This window comes from Andrena cerasifolii, chromosome 10, assembly GCF_050908995.1.
Source record: "Andrena cerasifolii isolate SP2316 chromosome 10, iyAndCera1_principal, whole genome shotgun sequence".
Classification (NCBI taxonomy): domain Eukaryota; kingdom Metazoa; phylum Arthropoda; class Insecta; order Hymenoptera; family Andrenidae; genus Andrena; species Andrena cerasifolii.
The window spans coordinates 1,876,715-1,891,716 of record NC_135127.1 but is presented as its reverse complement, the minus strand read 5'-3'; the positions used below and the strand labels follow the sequence as shown (position 1 = coordinate 1,891,716).

The 15,002-nt window shown below is 33.4% G+C and overlaps 2 protein-coding genes across 3 annotated transcripts in view; both read right to left on the bottom strand.

Moving 5' to 3' along the window:
- LOC143373933 (uncharacterized) overlaps positions 1 to 15,002 on the bottom strand; it is a 94,240-nt gene that overhangs the window by 36,188 nt on the left and 43,050 nt on the right. The window lies entirely within an intron of this gene.
- LOC143374154 (uncharacterized) overlaps positions 1 to 15,002 on the bottom strand; it is a 43,444-nt gene that overhangs the window by 26,724 nt on the left and 1,718 nt on the right. The window lies entirely within an intron of this gene.

Below are 15,002 nucleotides of genomic sequence, written 5' to 3'. Positions count from 1 at the left end.
CCAAAAAGACTGAATCGGTTTGTGTAGCGCACAAACAATGATGGTCTGGGTTAAAAAAATTCGGTGACTTCTTAATTTTTTATGAAAATCTCGAATTTTTACGGACCCTATAAGAGGTTTGCCCCGAAATGGCACATGTTTTACACATCCTGTAATTTTTTCCAAGTCGATCTGAACCTCAATTCGTTCGCAGTCAGGAAAAAATGAAGAGAAAAAAATATTCGAGAAAAACGCGTTTAAAGTTTCTGGGCAAAGGCGACGCTATAGGTTGCCGTTTGACGTTTTTAGCTGCCAAATCTACAATTTAGCGAATTTTACTGTAAACCAAGCGGCATTCTATTGAAAAAAGATAGTACTTTCGGAAAATGCAATTAAAAAAATCGATTTTTTGACTGCCTAGTCCCCTTAAGGTGTTACGCCACCCTGAGGCGCTCGAAACAGCACTAAACTAGACGATTTTTTTCTACTGATACTATGAGGTTGAAAATCATTTATTTTCTTCTCATGTGTAGAACATGTATTAGTGCATATATTGTATAAATACTGCACAAAACTATTAAAAAATAACCGAGTTATTTGTTGTTCCGCGGAGCTCGTCCGCCGTTACACGCGTGATTGATATAACAAATTATAACGCCCAGGCTCATCTGAAATGAAAAACATGAGGATTTTTGTGTTCTTTAATAAAATACCTACAATGTAGCGTACGGATTTGAGAACAAAAAAATTATTGCACAAATGAGAGCAAGGTGAAGAAAATTATTCGTTTTTCACCTGACAAAACGAACTTAAAACATTTATTATATACGAATGGGTTAACGCATGAAAACAATGATATGCTACATTGTAGACAATACCATTAAGAATATGCGTACCAAGTTTTAAATCAATCGGACAAATAGTTTTCGAGATATTTGATGTATCACCTTCGAAAATGTAGTTTCGAGAAAAACGCAAGAGAAGAAAAGTAAAAGTCTATAACTCGGCTATTTTGGGGAATTTTTGCGTCTACCACGACTTAAATTATTCTTAAAACTTCACGTAATAAGAAAATGCGAAGAAAAAAATCGTTTTTTCAAAACTTTCAGAGTGGCGTAACCCCTTAAGCGTTTTCCTATATGCGACTGGACGCAACGTAAAGAATTTCAAAGTCGATTTTCTCGAAAATGAAGCGCAATACGAAAAAAAATTATTCCTTTTTCTCGACTGATTTAATTGTTATAAGTCGAAAAGAAACAGTAACTTTGTTTCATATCGCGCTTCATTTTCGAGAAAATCGGCTTTGAATTTCTTCACGTTGCGTCTTAACGCGTATAGGAAGACGTACAATTAGGCTGAACAGCACTGCTGTAAAGGAACATACTGTTCCGAAGTGGCCCAGAAATCTTGAGGATAGAAATACATTGCTTGAAGACGCACTACGCGAATAACAACTTGTTGCTGTTAACAATGAGAAGTTGAAAGCTATCATTGGATCAGATATCATTGCAACACATAACTCGGCCATGGTTTAATATTTCTGTACAATATTTCTACAATATGTTCATTAATACATGCCCTAAACATAAGAAGTATACGACTAATTTTCAACCTCATAGTATCATAAAAAAAAATTCGTGAAATTTGCTGCTGGTTTGAGCGTCTCAGGGTGGCGTAACCCCTTAAGGGGGTATACCCGTTTGAACCCTCGGAAAATGTGTACATTTTGTGTTTTTTTTACAAGTCAACGGCTTGATGAAGATTTCCCGTTTTTTTACTATCTTTACATAGTATTATGATCTACTTAAATAAAAAGTTTCAGTTAAAAAACTATGGTTTTTCGGAAGTTATGCATACATGTCCGAAAGTCTCTCGATTTTAGACGGCGAAACGGTGGGCCCAAAAACTCGCGCTACGTTCAACCAATTCACTTCCAATTTTGTATGCAGGATCGTAATGAGATTCCACATCGTTCAACGAGGACTTTTTTTATTCCGATTCCCTTTTTATTATTTATAAAGAAAAAAGGTGACCTTTTCTCTTAGAAAAATGTAACTCTACCTTTGATCTCTCACCATTTCTTTATTTTTCAAAATTTTCAAAATCGGCCCCGTTGGGCGATAGCTATTGGCATACTTTATAAGAAGATTTTATTGTTTTTGATTTCAGACACGACATACAGCTGTTTTCAGGCCCACCGTTTAGCCGTCTAAAATCGAGAGACTTTTGGATATGTATACATAACTTCCGAAGCACAATAGTTTTTTAACTGAAACTTTTGTTTTTAACTAGTTCATAGTACTATGTAAGGATAGTAAAAAAACGGGAAATCTTCATCAAGCCGTTGACTTGTAAAAAAATCCGCAAAATGTACACATTTTCCGAGGGTTCAAACGGGTATACCCCCTTAAAGAAAATAGGTTTCAGATATTTTACAGAATATCGGTACAACTATTGAATCGAGTCACAAAAATGTATTTTTTTCCAGGAAACTTCCCATTCACTCAGTTATAAGAACTTTTTTAGTTACGCACTAAATTTCAGGGCAAAGTGAATTCTCAACGTTTGTATGCTTTTTAAAAAATTTAAAACATATGATTTCGGCGCATATAGAAACTGTGAAATCGAAAATTCTAATAGAAAAAATGGATCATTCGGCCTTATTCCTTCAATAAGGTTGCGCAATAGTCTTGTATTTTAGGTGTTTCATACCTAAGATTTACGCAGGGTTGTTTAATCATATGCAATGTTTCTAATAGAATTCTCTGATTTAATTTTGGTCTCTTCATCAACGACCTTGACGTTGTCGTAGTCAAATCTATGATCAAACTCTATTGAGTGTTTAGTTAAAGCAGTGTGTTGGAGGGGAGGTGAAAAAAATATTCTTCTTATGTTCATAAATATGTTTCTCCAACAATCTGGATGTCTGCCCAATGTAAACTTGGTTACAACCCAAGGGATTGAGTAAACTATGTTAGAGTTTTTAATTAACGATATTTTATCTTTGATTGGGGGAAATAGGCGTTTAGTATAAAATGGTAATTTGAAAATGGTATGAATTCCTGCTTTTCTGAAGATTCTTTTGATATCATTTGAAATGTTGTTAATAAAAGGTATGACCACCGTATTTTTCCAACTAATCTATCCAGTTTTTTTAGTTTTTTCTTCTTTACGTTTTTCAACAAATAGCGGATGATAGATCTCAAAAATACGTTCCCTGATAATTGCCGAAACCATCTCTCCAGGGTAAGCATTACGTTTCAAAGTGTCTTTAACAAGAAGCAAGTTAGCTGGTCGAAATTCGGGGTCAGCAAGTAAAACAGCACGATCTATTAACCCTTTTATCAGTCCTACGTTATGTTGCATGGGATGAGCCGAAAAAATTGTTTGTATGATTAACAATGCTCTTGCTACAATTTAAAAATAAATTAAGAAATTTATTTGCATTGTATATCTGTGTCAGAAAGTTAAAGAGTGAACTCTGTTATTCGATCTCATGTTTGATCATTTTTTATTAACCTTGTTTTGTATATGAGGCTATATTATTTTATTTTTTTATACACCATGCAGAAATTAAACCTTACATTTTGTGTTCATTTCTTTCCTACTTGTTTATATTGGATAGCTGATTAAAAACTTCATTTCCAAAGTAAATTTCTTGACCCAAGCATATTGTTTCAATAATAACTTTTATTGGGCATCAATTATACCTATAATTAATACACCGAAATATTAATTTCAGTAATATATTCCTTACTTACACCAAAAGCTATCGTAAACGTGGATCTTTTGGTTGAACTGATTACTCAATATCGAAATTACTGTTCTCTTAGAAAAAGATATTAAACGTTTGACAATAAGTTTAATACATAATTGCCAATAACGAAAAATGACTACGTGTGTAGCTCTTTGCACTGTTTTAACTATCAATTTTTCACATGACAAATATAGTAGATACTGATGCATTTAATGGAGCAATAAAACGTTACATTTCTGTTTTATCGAGTTCGAAACGACGATGTGCACGGTTGGAATGTCTGAAGGGCAAGTAAAAGCTTCGTAAAAGAGTTTTTGAAACGTACGCTAATATCTGATGGATTGCACCATGGTTCTGTGCGAAGCAATAAAATTTGTTGAAATGCCGTTGCATTTAATATTACCTTAATATTTTCCATTTTACTTATAACACATCCGTCAAGTGGAATGCGCTGGTGTACTCATCGTTTGTGAAATGTCACCCAAGACTTTTCACCACTTGCAAAGAACGTGATTTATGTCGAAAAATTGAGAATAATACTGGAAATGCTTGGGACTTTAAGGGTCATAAATTTAGTGTTCCTCGACCTAAATTCGCAATCTGACCAACACTTCCCACCGGAAAAATAAAACGAATCCTTAAGCTTTCCTGCCAGTATCTCGAGGAAACCCTACCACTAGAAATAGTTAGCACAGTTCTCGTAAAATCGCAAGCATCTCGAAAGCTTCGAAAAGACGCTTAAGTATATACTCGCTTATGAAGCCTTATTTTCCTTTAAAAAGCCTTTTTGTGAAATAAAGTCTTGTTGTATAAATTAAAATATTATTAAAGTATAGTAATACACAAGTTGGGTAGGTACATAAAGTACTAATATTAAAAAGGGAAAATAGTGTTAGTATTCGTTTAAGAAAGTAAAATTTTATACAACACATTATGAATGTCTTTAAGTTATACCTATTATCTACCACTTCAAAAACTCACACACGTATGTAATTCTGCATTAAGGCGGAGCGGTACTATATAGGCGAAAATTTAAAGAGTGACCCAAAAATAGCCTCTTTTTGGTCTCATGATTTTGGAATTGAATTTTATGCGAAACGATACCTTATGATGAGACATCAATCACGCGAAATTTTCAAGTTGAGGTGACAATTAGTTTCTGAGATATGGGAGGTCAAAGAAGTGAAAATTCGTTAATGCGTCAGCGCATACGCTTCGATGTACGGACTTTATGTCAGTCCGATAATTTAAAGGATTATTTCCAGGGGTTTTGCTGACTGCTACCAACAAATTTGAACTTAGATTTTCAAAATTGACGCAAAAAAAATAAAAATCATGTAATATAAATTTCTGTGTAGTGGGTGTTTTTTTTTAAAATATATCGTTCACCATATTAAATCGACCATTGTGAGTTTTGTTAACTGCTAACAATGAATTTGAACTTAGATTTTCAAAATTCACAATGGCCAATTCAACATGGCGGACGATATATTAAAAAAAACACCCATTAAACAAAAATTTATATTTCTTGATTTTTATTTTTTATTTTTTCGTGAATTTTGAAAATCTAAGTTCAAATTCGTTGTTAGCAGTTAACAAAACTCACAATGGCCGATTTAATATAGTGAAAGATATATTTAAAAAAAAAACACACTACACAGACATTTATATATTTTTTTTTGTGAATTTTGAAAATCTAAGTTCAAATTCGTTGTTAGCAGTCAGCAAAACTCACAATGGCCGATTTAATATGGCGAACGATATATTTAAAAAATACACCCACTACACAGACATTTATATTTTTTTTTGTGAATTTTGAAAATCTAAGTTCAAATTCGTTGTTAGCAGTCAACGAAACTCACAATAGCCGATTTAATATGGTGAACGATATATTTAAAAAAAAAAACACTCACTACACAGACATTTATATTTTTTTTTTTTGTGAATTTTGAAAATCTAAGTTCAAATTCGTTGTTAGCAGTCAACGAAACTCACAATGGCCGATTTAATATGGTGAACGATATATTATAAAAAAACAACCACTACACAGAAATTTATATTTCTTGATTTTTTTTTTCGTGAATTTTGAAAATCTAAGTTCAAATTCGTTGTTAGCAGTCAGCGAAACTCACAATGGCCGATTTAATATGGTGAACGATATATTTAAAAAAAAAACACTCACTACACAGACATTTATATTTTTTTTTTTGTGAATTTTGAAAATCTAAGTTCAAATTCGTTGTTGGCAGTCAACAAAGCCCCTGGAAATAATTGTTTAAATTATCGGACTGACATAGAAGTTCGTAGGTACATCGAAGCGTGTGGGTTGACGCCTTAACGAATTTTCACTTCTTTGACCATCCATATCTCAGAAACTAATTGTCACCTCAACTCGAAAATTTGTAGTGATTGATGTCTCATCACAAGGTATCATATGGCACAAAATTCCGTTCCAAAATCGCGGGACCAAAAAGAGGTTAAAAAGCCTCATTTTTGGGTCACTCTTAGAATTTTCATTTGGCCTGGGTGCGGGATAGTTGTCTTTTGATTAACCAAACACAACTGTAACAAAAAATTTGGAAAAATATTCATGTCTGCAGGTTCCTTTGTCACCTAAAAATAATTATATAATCATACTATATAGGCGAAAATTTAAATTTCAATTTTCAGTTGGCCTGGATTCGGGATAGTTGTCTTTTGATTAACCAAACACAACTGTAACAAAAAATTTGGAAAAATATTCATGTCTGCAGGTTCCTTTTTCTCCTAAAAATGATTATATAATCATACTATATAGGCGAAAATTTAAATTTCAATTTTCAGTTGGCCTGGATTCGGGATAGTTGTCTTTTGATTAACCAAACACAACTGTAAAAAAAAATTAGAAAAAAAAATGATCATATAATCATTTGTAGGAGAAACCTGCAGACATGAATATTTTTCCAATTTTTTTTACAGTTGTATTTGGTTAATCAAAAGACAACTATCCCGCACCCAGGCCACCTGAAAATTCAAATATAAATTCCCCCCCCCCCCTATTCTGTATCCTACAGACATCACGGTTATGATATTCCACGAAAATACATGGAGTGATATTTCTCAAATGCAGCATTCGGAACTATGGAGCAAAGAAAAATTGAAAGATCATCAGCGTCCAGCGTCTAACAAGTATTTTTAATGAATAACTGTTTCCACTTAGTGTCAGGAATATCGACGAGATGTGATAAAAAAAAGAAACAATGATTTTAGTTTCTTGGCAATACGACGTTGGTAAAATTTAGGGGCTCGCGTCGTAAAAGTTCGAAATCATTTGGCGAACAAGAAGAATCATAGAGGCGATAAAAACGTCAGTTCTGATCGACTATTCTTAAAATACCGTCCAGGACACCATTACACTTTCGTCGAAACTGTAAACTCGTGGTGCGGTATACATTTCTGGCGTGCGATGTGCGTCAACGGAAGCCATGTCGGAAAGTTTGGGAAATTGAAGAGCAGGCTCAACATACGCGATCCAATTGGAATCGATGTTGTGTCTTCTGCCAAATGCTCACCAACCGCGGTCCGGTTATATTCGCTCTTTTAATGATGTACATATGTATGTGAAAATCGAACGCCGAGGAAATCTGCCGGCTTGACCTGCTTCTACAAGGGTGTACCTATAATGATGCAAACGCGCCGCAAAAAAGTGTCGAACCTTGTGCGAGAAACGCGCGGTACTTAAGTGTGATTTCGCAGGTGCATGCTGTACGTTCGCATCGATCCAAGCAGTAAACGTATTGCCTTTCATAACTTTGTATTTCTCCCTTGGTACGTTTCCCTCTGACTATTTCTCTAATTCCATTACAATTGCACTTCCAAGCTAAATTTAGAACACATTAGTCGATTTGAATGAAAGCAAATTTCCAAAGAAATTAACATTAACAAATGCGTTATTAAATTGTAAAATATCGTTCATAACATTCATGTATATTTGTTTTTTCTATAGACATCACTGATAGCAACTGTTTTTACAATATCAATTATTATTTAAGAAGAAACATAGTAGTGCGGTTTTAACTCTTGGAATAAATTGGGTTTATTGTTCACCTAGTTTGTAATTAAATATTCTGAATACAAAGTATTTTGTGGGCTGTTTTAACTGGTCAATTTTCTCGTTTGCAAACGTTACTCGCACAGTAGCATACCCTGCGAAATGGGTATTATTTTACAAGGTGCTTTTAAATTACAGTAAATACTTAAGAAATATTTGTGCACAGATTTGATTTAGAAGTTCCTTCTCTGATGGCGAAGACTCTGATTCCTGATTAATGTTTTCTTTTAAAATGTCGATTTTAACGATCTTACACGCTGCTTCTATAAAAGCGATAGCATTCGAAACCAGCATCGTCAAATGTGCTCCTGCTGAAGAATCGCGAATATTAATAATGGCTGAAAACGGCACAAGTCTCGCTTCGATGGAGTCTCATTTTTCAATAAGTTTCTTTCGCAACGCTTTGAAGCTATTTCTGAGGAAACGAACACCTGTATCATTTTTAAAATCCATTACGGACAAATATACCAAAGAGAAGCAGCACTATTCATTACGTATAAAATTTAGATATTACAAATTTTTTATTATAAACATTTTACCATACGTACATGAAAACGTCCTATAATACTTTTTTCAACACCTGCATGAAAATGGGTGTTTTTTACGCCGGCTGAGCGGGAGCAAAATGGCCAATTTCAGACGTATTCGCGTTTTCTACTTTTCTCCCAAGGGAGAAAGTCTTTACGCGCATACGCATTCGCAATTTTTTACTTTGCTCCCAAGGAAACTGGAGTTTGGCGTTAAGGGGTTATGCCTACCTGCAAGGTCTGAAAACACAAGTATTTTCGGGATTTTTTTTAAAGCACTCGAAGACTTTTTTTTTAAATAAACCTTTATGTATTCGAAAGTGTACATGTTAAACTACTTGTGCTAATTTTTGCGATTTTTTTTTAAGTAGTTTGCGGTGAACATTCTAATTCTGACCTGGTTCAGCTGAAATAAAAAATTCGCGGGAATTTAGTTAGTATATTGGATTATCTTGTCCTTAATCGTTTATTATCCCAAGATACTAATTTGCTACAAAATGACAATTTCTCATAGCAAAAGTATCGATTTTCACCACAGAATCGCGCTCATGTTTCATCATTTTCCATCTGTAAAATAACAACTACCCAACGGAAATGAAAAACCCACGATTAAGGACAAGCTAATCTAATATACTGACTAAATTTGGTGGAATTTTTTATTTCTGATGAACCAGGTCGTAGCTATAGTGATCACCGTAATAAAAAACGCGCTGTCGAGAGATCGCTTTGCAAAAAAAAAACTACAAGAACTTTAAAATATATACTTTCGAATCTACCACCGTTTATTTAAAAAAAAGTCTTCAAATTGAAGAAAAAAAATCCCGAATACACTTGCGTTTTCAGACCTTGCAGGTAGGCATAACCCCTTAAGGCTGATTCAGACACATCGAGTAGTTTAGTCGAGTAGCGAGTAATTTAGTAATTTACCATTTTTTTACTAAACTAGTTGACTAACAAGGAAAGACCCCGAACCCGAAAATTCAAAAAATCTGAAACCTTGTGAGTATATAGAGAATTTTCTCCTGATTACAATGCAATTTTTGTTTGCTACCCAAATTCACTCTAAGGGGGTGTAATTGACCCCTGGAAATCTGGTTATTTTCCGATTTTGTGCTATAACTCGGGAACTGTAAAATATTTTTTTACCAAATGATAGATCTAACTAAAAGAAGTAACTTTTGTCTCGAAACTTTTTTCTATCTCTTACAGTTCCCGAGTTATAACAGAAAATTGGAAAATAGCCGATTTTTTCAGGGGTTAATTTCGCCCCCTTCGAGTGAATTTGGGCAGCAAATAAAAATTACCGTTATAATCAGGAGGAAATCCCCTACATATTCACAAAGTTTCAGAATTTTTGAATTTTCGAGTTCGGGATCTTCCCTTGTAAATTTTAGTGTTTACACACGAAAAAGTACTAAATTACTCGCTACTCGACTAAATTGCCCGACGTGTCTGAATCAGCCTTTACCCTGTGGCATGAAGATGCAACTGCTCGACTAATCGTTATCGATAATGTGCGGTTTATCTTGATATTACAACTGTCACAGCACCCCTTTTTATTAAAAGATAAAATGAGTAATAACGAGAGCGATAGCGATACGGGATACCACACGCCCCCCCCCCCCCCGAACTAGCAGAAGCTGCAAAAGCGATTGAGGAAAATTTGCTGCCGTCGAAATCAAAAGAAAGGTACGCGACGATGTGCAACAAATTTATGGAGTGGCGAGATAACCACAAATTAGAATCACTATCGCAAGCAGTTTTTTTTAAGTTTATTTTGTTGGAAAATAAATACACGTATTGATTAATTTCGACAGAATAAAAAAGCAATCGAACATGTATATTTTTTTTGCGAATCGCTCAGCAGGCTATCAAAAACACACCTTTCATGCAGGTATTGAAAAAAGTATTGTGCGTGACGCAATGTACTATTGCAGTAGTTTGCTTTAGTTATGTATAAAAAATTGAAACTAATGAATGATAATACATTTCACATGAAGCAGTCAATTAATCACTGTTACGTTTGGTATGAAATAATTACGTTCTACTCAATTATTTTTTAAATATTTGCACATATCTATACAGGTTGTAAAACTACAGATTAACATTATGTTTGAAAGAAATTATCTCCAGTTTAACACTGAACATATCGATTTATTGAAATACTAATTTTTTAAATATCATAGTAGGTATATCATGTAGTTTGTATTATCATAGGTGTGTTCTTTACACTATACACAGTTTAACAATTAAAAGAGAAAAAATTGATCTTTGATTTGCAAAAAACTTACTGTATAATTCTAAGTATTATTATTCATTAAATACACTGACATTTATAACAATCAGCAGAAATTAACAACGGCTGTTTATTATACAGGGTGTTTCGCTGCAGACGGTAAATCTTTTGGGAGTGATTCTACAAAATAAGATGAAAATGTAGAATACAATTAAAATTCAAAGTCAATTTTATCGAAAACGATGTCCGATATTAAAAAATCTAATTTTATATTTTCGTCCCATTTTGGCCTGTAGACTCACCCCCTAAAAGGTTTATCACCTGTAGTGAAACACCCTGTATATCTATGCAATATTTCAGTTGCAATATGAAAATTAATAATACTATTTAGAATGTGCAACGATACAGCAGCAGTCAAAAAGACTTTATGGTGGGTCATTATCCATTTTAGATGTAAACAGAGTGATGTAGCCACCTTTTTTCGCCTTAGGCAAAATTTCCAAATTGCGCTTTTTATTTATAATATAATACATTTTACTTGAGCTTTTTGATGGCGTGACTCTGAATTTTTATTCGTAGCTTAAAACATTTATAGCACAATTTGTACTATTTCATTTAAAATTTTATTTTAATAAATGCCAACAATGAGAAAAACCATTTTTTACCTCCTGTCAACTTTACGCCCTTGGCAGCTGCCTAATTCTACCTATAGATACGAGCCAGACTTGGATGCATGTCTATATGTTATTAATATATAAGTGATTTATACATAAACCAAAATTTATCTACTGATATACCATTATCTATAAATAAATCTTTCGAACTTATTAATATACCGATTATTTAGGGGTTCATCAAATTAATAATTAATTTAGTTCAGTGTAATCCATAAATCTATCAATAATAATTTAAATAATTCAATATATATACATAGGTATATAAATAATATACCTATAGATTATCTATATAATATTATATATATATATATATATATATATATATATATATATATATTATCTATATAGAACTATATGTATGTAGTGGTTCCCTTTTTGCCAGGGGTCCGAATCACCGCGTAACCCTAACCTTAACCCGGTTAACCAAGGAAGGTTTCTGTAACCCACACTAACCTGCTTTTTGCATTATACTACTACCGTATTTACTGTATAATTTTTCAATGATTCGAGAGGTTGAACTTCTTAATTTGTGTGGCAATGATCGCCTTTATTATCATGTCTCATAGGTATGGCGTAATGGACATTGTATCCTAAATATGTTAAATGTTCATAAACTCATCAAATTAAATAAATTATTTTTATTCCTTTATTTTGTTGCAAAAATTATCCCTTAATTTTCAATAATATACTAATAATATTCTTATTTTGGCAAAAATTGAATTTGGGAAATAACTCCACACTCAACTCCGTAAGATTAAATTTGTTCACGATTCAACCTCGTACATAAATATATCACTGCGTTTCAATTCCGCGTTATAATTCTCGGACCTCGTGTTCATCGAATGACAAACAACAAAATGTTCTATTTAGAACTAGATTGTTGAAGAAATGAAATTTCAGCATCTACTTACATAATACGATCCTACTACATTGTATTCGTTTCTAACTAATTTTATTGTCGTATTCTTTTCCTTGCTGATAAAAAATTATACCCATTATTATTAAGCACGTTTCTATAAGTTATATAAATATTTACATTGCAGTAAATTACATTGCATTATGATGTCCATTTGTGTTAAATATTATAATATTCCTATTCGTTTATCTAGCCACTTGAAACAGGGAGTATGGGAATCATGGTTGATTTATCATTCAGTTTTAAAATAATGGATATGTTATTCCAACAATGATTTGAGTATACCAATAATCGTTTCTGTATAAATGTGATCATACAGAATCACAAACAATCAAGAAAAGGCACATCACTGGCCAGTCAAGATCACGAAAAAAGAAAGCATTTGTTATTGGGATCTGACATCCGTCACCATGACATCTGGTGGTGGAAAGTAGAAGCACTCGTAGAGTGCATAAGTCCCCGGTCATTCTTGTGCCGTTGCATTGGGGTGTGGCGTCTTTCTTATTTATAAACAATTAAAGTTTTACTACTTATTTATTGTTTATTTATTGTTTATTGATATGGAGGTCGGAACTTTTTCTCCGCGTTCTAAATAAAAAAAAAATCAGAATTAAGTGTGCAGTGAGAGGATGTGAGAGTAGAGCAAATAAAAATTTGGATCTGCAGTTTCATTGTTTTCCAAAGCCAAATGAACGCTTTGAATACAGAGAAAATGTAGTTGGTAATTTAGAGAAAATGGACCACTTAAAAGCATTAAAAATATATGAAGTTACTGCACTGTGAAAGTGTGCTCAGTCTCACTGCTAATTTGAGGTTATGAATTCATCGGCGACAGTACAGCAAAGTGGCTATTATGTGCTTACATTGCTCCCCTAAGCCTGCTTTACACGAACAAACAGAAGATAAATTTTTTCCATTTCTGGACAGTTTTACAGTAACGTCGTGTGGTTTTCCTTTCAGTTGTGAAGTTTGTAAGCAAGGTGCTGAAAAACTGACGACCTGACTATGTACTACCAACCTCATTCTCTCCACATTTAATTATGTGTCCTGCTTGCAACACCCGTTCGCCTTCTATGAAATTTCTTTAAGCAAGATTTGCACCTGCCTCACAAATGCTTCGCATAGAAATTAACGTATTTTATAAAGAACCACATCGCCGCATATACAACGCGTGTAAGTTCTAACCTTATCAGTGCCATCTTGGTTAGGCCCCGCCCCCATGTCAGATCCCAATACGATTGTTAAGCCTTCGTTGACATCTGGGTGTGAGCTGCCCATAAGCTGATTTTAAAGCCCTGTACCTTTTCCAATAACTAGATTCTACGTAGAATATCCTGGATATTCGTGGAATATCTGTATTTTTCCAATTACCGAAATAGCCTACGTTCTATATGCAAAATAAATACCTTTTTTCCGAAGCCGACTTACAAACTATTTTTTTTCTCAAAATATTATATCTGAACAACAACTCTACAGATTCTTAGCTTCTAATATTGAAATTTGTAAATGTTACAATTTTTTAAGACTTTCTTCGTTTTATCTCGACATATAGTAATCCAGATTTTTTTTTACGAAAACTGTGATACAATTTCAATTAAAAAACTATTGCAATATATTCTAGAGACCTTGAAAATGACCCATGATTTTTTTCATAAAGATTGGATTCTTTAGTTGAGAATGGTAGTCGTTAAGAAATTGCTCTGGGTGTGAGCCACCCATGGTGTGTCGAAGTTGATTAAAAAAAGAGCTGTGTCACCGAAGGGTTAAGTGTCGTAAGTGTTCCCAATAGTATTTCACTCACTCTTAAAGCATCTCCTAAAGAATATATTTTGGTTGATTTTAAGTTCGTTTATTGGTAAGAAATTGAGAATTCAAAGAAACACAGGTCAGGCTAATAAATATCTATGGATTAACATCAGCAGAATATATATACATAGATCTAATCAACAGTATTATTTCTGTTGAGTACACAGGAGAATGATATTAAACGAGAAGGAAATACAACGAAATCCTAAGAGCAAAGATTTAATTTAATTTGTCTACTAAGTCAGAACGATAGTTTATTTAGTAATCACTAAATTTAGGAAGAAGTACTCGTCAGTCACCATAGGTCGAAAGATTAACTTGGTCAGGGTTAAAAATGATTATTGGTTTTAATAGCGCTAGTGGCCCAGATTTTGGCTTCCTTAACCTTTTTCTTCTCCTTGAGTCTATTTGACCGAAATAATTTTCATTCATTTGTAGATACAGCATACAAAATAAACCGAACAAATTTTTCATAGCTGAAATGAAAATCTAATAACAGGATAAATTTAAACAGCATTAGAATAATGTTTTCGTTAGTCTTGTGTATATAAATAAATAAAAATCACGCCAGTGTCAAATAGACTCGAGGTAAGTAGCAACAACAACAATAACGTAAGTAGGTATATGCCGACAGGGCTGGTTGTGTGTTGCAAAATGCGCGATGCACACAGACGCCGAAAGGGAAAAACGCCTAAAAGACCTATAAAAATATGAGGTAAATTTTTAAATAAAAAATAAATGGCATGTTATGATCCTTAAAATATGATTTATACAGTCTTCTCTCGATATAGTCGCGGTCGGGGTCGCGGCAATATATCGAGAGTGGGACACAATTCTGAAAATGCTCACTTTATTCGCAATTTATTCGGAAAATTTTTTTTTTTGGAAAGGCGTAAAACTTTTATTCCACACACACAAAAACACCAAGCGTCAAGCCTGCATATATGTATACATATATATATTTTTTTTTTTTAAATTTATGTGAAGTTTATATAAAAATGAAAGAACATTTGG